The 5,223-nt window shown below is 30.0% G+C and overlaps 1 long non-coding RNA gene across 1 annotated transcript; it reads left to right on the forward strand.

The window, feature by feature from the left end:
• The first annotated feature begins 1,020 nt into the window (after positions 1–1,020).
• Positions 1,021–4,858, forward strand: LOC110705421. Its single transcript, XR_002508078.1, has 2 exons — positions 1,021–1,908; positions 4,588–4,858. It is a non-coding gene; the product is annotated as an uncharacterized LOC110705421 (long non-coding RNA).
• Positions 4,859–5,223: the final 365 nt, after the last annotated feature.

Consider the following 5,223-nt stretch of genomic DNA (forward strand, 5'->3'; position numbering starts at 1 on the left):
TTGGGTTGAATGTGAGAGTGAATTTTTCAGTGAATGAAATTCGGAAATTGGCAGATCGAATTATTTAGGTTGATTTTTTTTTTTAAATTTGGCAGATTTAATTAATTTATATTATGTATATTTATGTAATTTTGGAGATTTGTGTATATTTATGTAATATTTATGTAATTTTGCGGATTTAATTTATGTATCTAATTTTGCAGATTTAATTTATGTATATTATGTTTATACTGATTTTAAGTGAAAAAAATAATTATTTTTTGGGACAATATTGCCAACGGTTAATCGGTGACATTAACCTAGTATTGCCACCGGTTAACCGGTGGCATTAACCACTTTTCCCGTGGTAAAATAATCCAGAATTGCCATCGCTCAAATAGCCACCGGTTCAAAACAAGTGGAATAAGCCAGTTTTGAATCGGTGGCTAATTGCATTATTCAACTAGTGAATGACTATAGGCCAACTAAAGAGAGTTGAGTATTCTATTGATGATAAAGACCTAGATCAAATGAACAAAGAAAGTTGGAATTTTCCCCAGATTACTAAAGATAAAATATTTAAAACTTCTTTCTTTAAAACTAGAACTAAATATGTATGCGAAGAAATGGAAGGAAGTATAGTAATCAAGGATTGTGAAAAGAGAGCAGTGGAAATTAATATCATAAACTGGAAAACCATTAAGAACCATAAAGAAAAAGGAAATTATAGTTATATTTGTATTAGTTCAGTGCAAGTATACATAACTCCTTTACAAGGTTTTGGTAAAAATGTTAAATGTTTAAGCTTTGTTTGTGATATTAGACATAAAGAGTTTTATGAGCAGATTGGCGTTACTTGTAGCTTAAGTCAAGGAGCTGTAAACTATATATGTGAACCCATATATTATGTGAGTTTAGAAGATTCATATGCTCCAAAGTTTTTAGTGATCAAGTTATTAACTCTTGGAATAAACATGCATAAAGGAACTCGGCCTATATAGTTAAGATAGAAGGTAGTCCATAAGTTGGTTAACAATATAGATTCATCTTTCAAGAAACAAATAGTAGATGCATAAAGGAGAAGGTTCTAAATCCTAATGAAATAGAAATTGAAAAAACTTGGGAAGAATTCTTCATGAATCCTATAGTAAAGAATAGGTCAAGTAAGATCAAGGCTGGCTAAGGACCTGCGCAAACATGCCCTTAGCACAAGGCCCCCAAATTCGGAGGGCCCATATTTGCGGAGTCCAAGCCTTAAGTTAAAAAAAAAAAAAGAAGAAGAAAAAGTCAGCAATACTCACGTGAAAGAAAAAGCTCCATTTACTTCATTTGTCTAGATTCATCATCTCTTTCCTTCGTAAATTGCACCATCAAGATAGCCCCAACTTCCCAAAATTTCTGAAATTTTCTTTAACTTCCTTTCTTTGAATCCTTTCTATTTTGTCATTTAATTTTATTGTTTTACCCCCAAATTTTTAATTTTCCAAATTTAATGTTTTGCCTTCAATCAATTCAAACCCTTAATTTTCGTTCATCAAGAATTTTCCAACGGGTAGTATGAAGAATTTTTTCTCAAATCTTGAATTGCACAATTAAACCCCTTAATCTTCGTTTATCAAACGATTAAATTTTTTATCCCTTATAAATTTCATTTCAATAATCTATCTTTTTCAATTACCTGTGTTCATACATTCGTACTCAAATTACATTTAGCTATTAAAAAAAAATTCAATTAAGAATACCATAGTAAAAATAATTCATGGAGTACAAGAGGTTAACAAGAAGATTAGATCCAAGGGAATTGGTTGCGGCAAATCAAGAAATCGGCAATCCTGTTTTACTTGTGGCCTTGCGGCTATGTGAGTTCGCCGAGCAGACTTGTAGCATTTGATGAATCATCAAATAACAATGGCAAGTGGATTATGACAGGTTGTTTCTATCCTTTTGCAATTTAAATTATTAGATTAATTGTATAATTTATTGTGTTTTTTGGGTGAGTTGTTTGATTGTTTGTTTAATTAGTATTTAGTAAGTATTGTTAAAGTTTTATTTTTAGATTTTAAATATGCCTCCTAAGAGAAAGTATGTCTCTGGTCATGATAAACGTATGGAAAAGAAATAAATTGAAGAGTTAACTCAATATCAAAGAGGAGCCCTTCACAAATTTCTAATAAAATAACCACAAATTTCTGTTGAAAATCAAGATGTTGATGATGTTAATTCAGAATTTCCTGATAATGTTGATGATGTTAATGCTGAAATTCTTGAAAATGTGATTCTTACTGAGAATCTTAATAGTGTTGATAATGTGGATGAAAATGACAATTTGAATAATTTGTTGGAGGATGATGATGAAGAGCATGATACGGATGAAAATGGTAATAATAATGAAGAGCAACCAACCCAATTTGATTACTCTTTTGATATATTTGATCCAAGAAATTGGGATGCTCTTGAATAAAAAATGATTGATTTAGTAGTGACAAAATGCCCTAAAAGAGACCATTCTATTGTAAATGGTCCTAAAGATAAATTTTCTAGACGCTTTACAACTAAGTTATATATACTAGAGTTTTATCTAATGGAGAGAAATGTGATAGAGATTGGCTTGTTTATTCGAAAGAACTTGATAGAGTATTTTGTTTTTGTTGTAAAATTTTCAAAAAAGAAATTGGTAGAGGTCAATTAACTAATGATGGTTTTAGTGATTGGGCACATATAGGTGAGAGACTTAAAGAGCATGAAACCGGTATTGAACATGTTAAGAATACAACAACTTGGTATGAGTTGCGTTAAGGCTCAAAAAGAATGAAACTATTGATAAAACGACTCAAAGACTAATTGAGAAGGAAAAGGATCACTGGAAAAATGTCATAAAAAGAATTGTTTCAATTGTGAAATTCCTTGCTAAACATAGTTTGGCCTTTCGTGGCTCTAACGAGAAATTATATCAAAGTAGCAATGGCAATTTTTTGGGCTTGATTGAAATGTTAGCAGAGTTTGATCCGATTATCCAAGTGCATGTTAGACGTATCACAAATGATGATTTACACTTTTATTATCTTGGGCATAACATCTAAAATGAGTTAATACTTTTGCTTGCTTATGCAATTAAAAATGAAATCTTAAAAAAAATCAAACGAGCAAAGTATTTCTCTGTGATACTTGATTGTAATCCTGATATTAGTCACCAAGAGCAAATGTCTTTAATAATAAGTATTAGTCACCAAGAGCAAATGATACTTTTGCTTGCTTATGCAATTAAAAATGAAATCTTAAAAAAAATCAAACGAGCAAAGTAATTCTCTGTGATACTTGATTGTAATCCTGATATTAGTCACCAAGAGCAAATGTCTTTAATAATAAGATATGTGGATGTCTCTGAATAATATTCTGTTAGTGTTGAAGAATCTATTTTAGGATTCTTAAATGTGAATGATACAATTGGTCGGGGACTTTTGATGTTTTATAAAAAGAATTGAAAATTTTTAGTCTTGACATATTTGATGTACGGGGACAAGGATATGACAATGGGTCAAATATGAAAGGAAAACATCAAGGTGTACAAAAGAAACTTTTAGATATAAATCCAAGAGCCTTTTATACTCCTTGTGGTTGTCATAATCTTAATTTAACATTGTGTGATATGGCTTACTCTTGCAATAAAGCTAAGGATTTTTTTGGAGTTATACAACGCATATATACAATTTTTTCTAATTCTACTAAGAGATGACAAATTTTGAAAGATAATGTAAAAGTCTTAACTCCGAAATCATTGTCATCCACTCGTTGGGAGAATCGTATAGATAATGTCAAAGCTATAAAATGTCAAATGTTAGATTTTAGAGAAGATTTACTTGAAGTGTCAGACAATGATCTTGATTCTAAACTAAGTAGTGAAGCTAAATCCTTGGCAACAAATGAGCTAGGTGATTTTGAGTATTTAATGTCAATAATTATATGGTTTGAGATATTGTATGCAATTAATATGATTAGCAAGCTTTTGCAATTAAGTGATATGGTTATTGATGTTGCTATGGAAAAAAATAAAGGAGTAGATTTCATATTTTGAAAAGTACAGAGATATTGGATTTTATAGTGCCTTGGATGATGCTAAAGAAATTGTTATCAAATTGAATATCGATCCAATATTTCCTCAAAGGCATGTTATTCGAAGAAAAAAACAATTTTATGAGAATTTAGATACCCCTTTAGTTGAGTTATCAGGGGAAGAATCTTTTAGAGTAAACTTTTTTCTTATCCTTGTTGATTAGGCTATTGTTTCTCTTAATAAAAGATTTGAGCAATATCAAGCGTATGAAAGTATATTTGGTTTTATGTTTACTTCTGAAAAGTTAGAATCATTAGGTGATGCATCTTTGAAGTCATGTTGTAGTCATTTTGAGCAAGCATTAAGACATAATGGGCAATCTGCTGATATTGATGGAAATGAACTCTATGTGGAATTTAAGTTATTAATAGATATTTTTCCATCAATTCCAACAAAATAAATGGGAGCTATCGATATATTAAAATTTTTGAATGATGTAGATTGTTTTTCGAATGCTAATATTGCTTATAGGATCTTATTGACTATTCCCGTGACAGTTGCTTCTGCAGAAAGAAGTTTTTCAAAATTGAAGTTGTTGAAATCTTACTTGCGGTCTACCATGTTACAAGAACGACTTAATGGATTGACGTTGATAGCTATTGAAAATGATCTTTTGGAGAAGGTGAAATATGAAGATATGGTTGATGAATTTGCTTCAAAAAATGCTAGAAGAATAGCTATGTTTAAATATTTTGATCTTTTAATAATTAAGATTGTATTTTGATATTAATCATGTTATTTACAATTTAAATAAAGTACTTTGTGTTTTTTGGCTTCGTTTTAAAATGTTGTTATATGATAATTTCATTAAAAAAAATTATTAGGGCCCAATTTCCGAGTTTAGAACAGGGCTCCCATAATGATTAAGACGGCCCTGAGTAAGATTTTAATTGATGAATTAAGATTACTTCATATTGGAATAACTATGAATCCTAAAATGCATAGAAGCATGAGTCATAGAACACCAAGTCTAAGTAGACAAAATTCAACTATAAGAAGGATGAAAAAAACAAGTCAATGAAAAACCCGAAGAAGACGAAGAAGAAATATTGACTTTAATAAAAAAGTTAAATGAAAAATATGAAGCTAAGAAAGCCTTAAAGCAACCAGCAAGACATAGTATAGATATTGGT

The sequence above is a fragment of the Chenopodium quinoa genome, unplaced genomic scaffold, assembly GCF_001683475.1.
Source record: "Chenopodium quinoa cultivar QQ74 unplaced genomic scaffold, ASM168347v1, whole genome shotgun sequence".
NCBI classification, from domain to species: domain Eukaryota; kingdom Viridiplantae; phylum Streptophyta; class Magnoliopsida; order Caryophyllales; family Amaranthaceae; genus Chenopodium; species Chenopodium quinoa.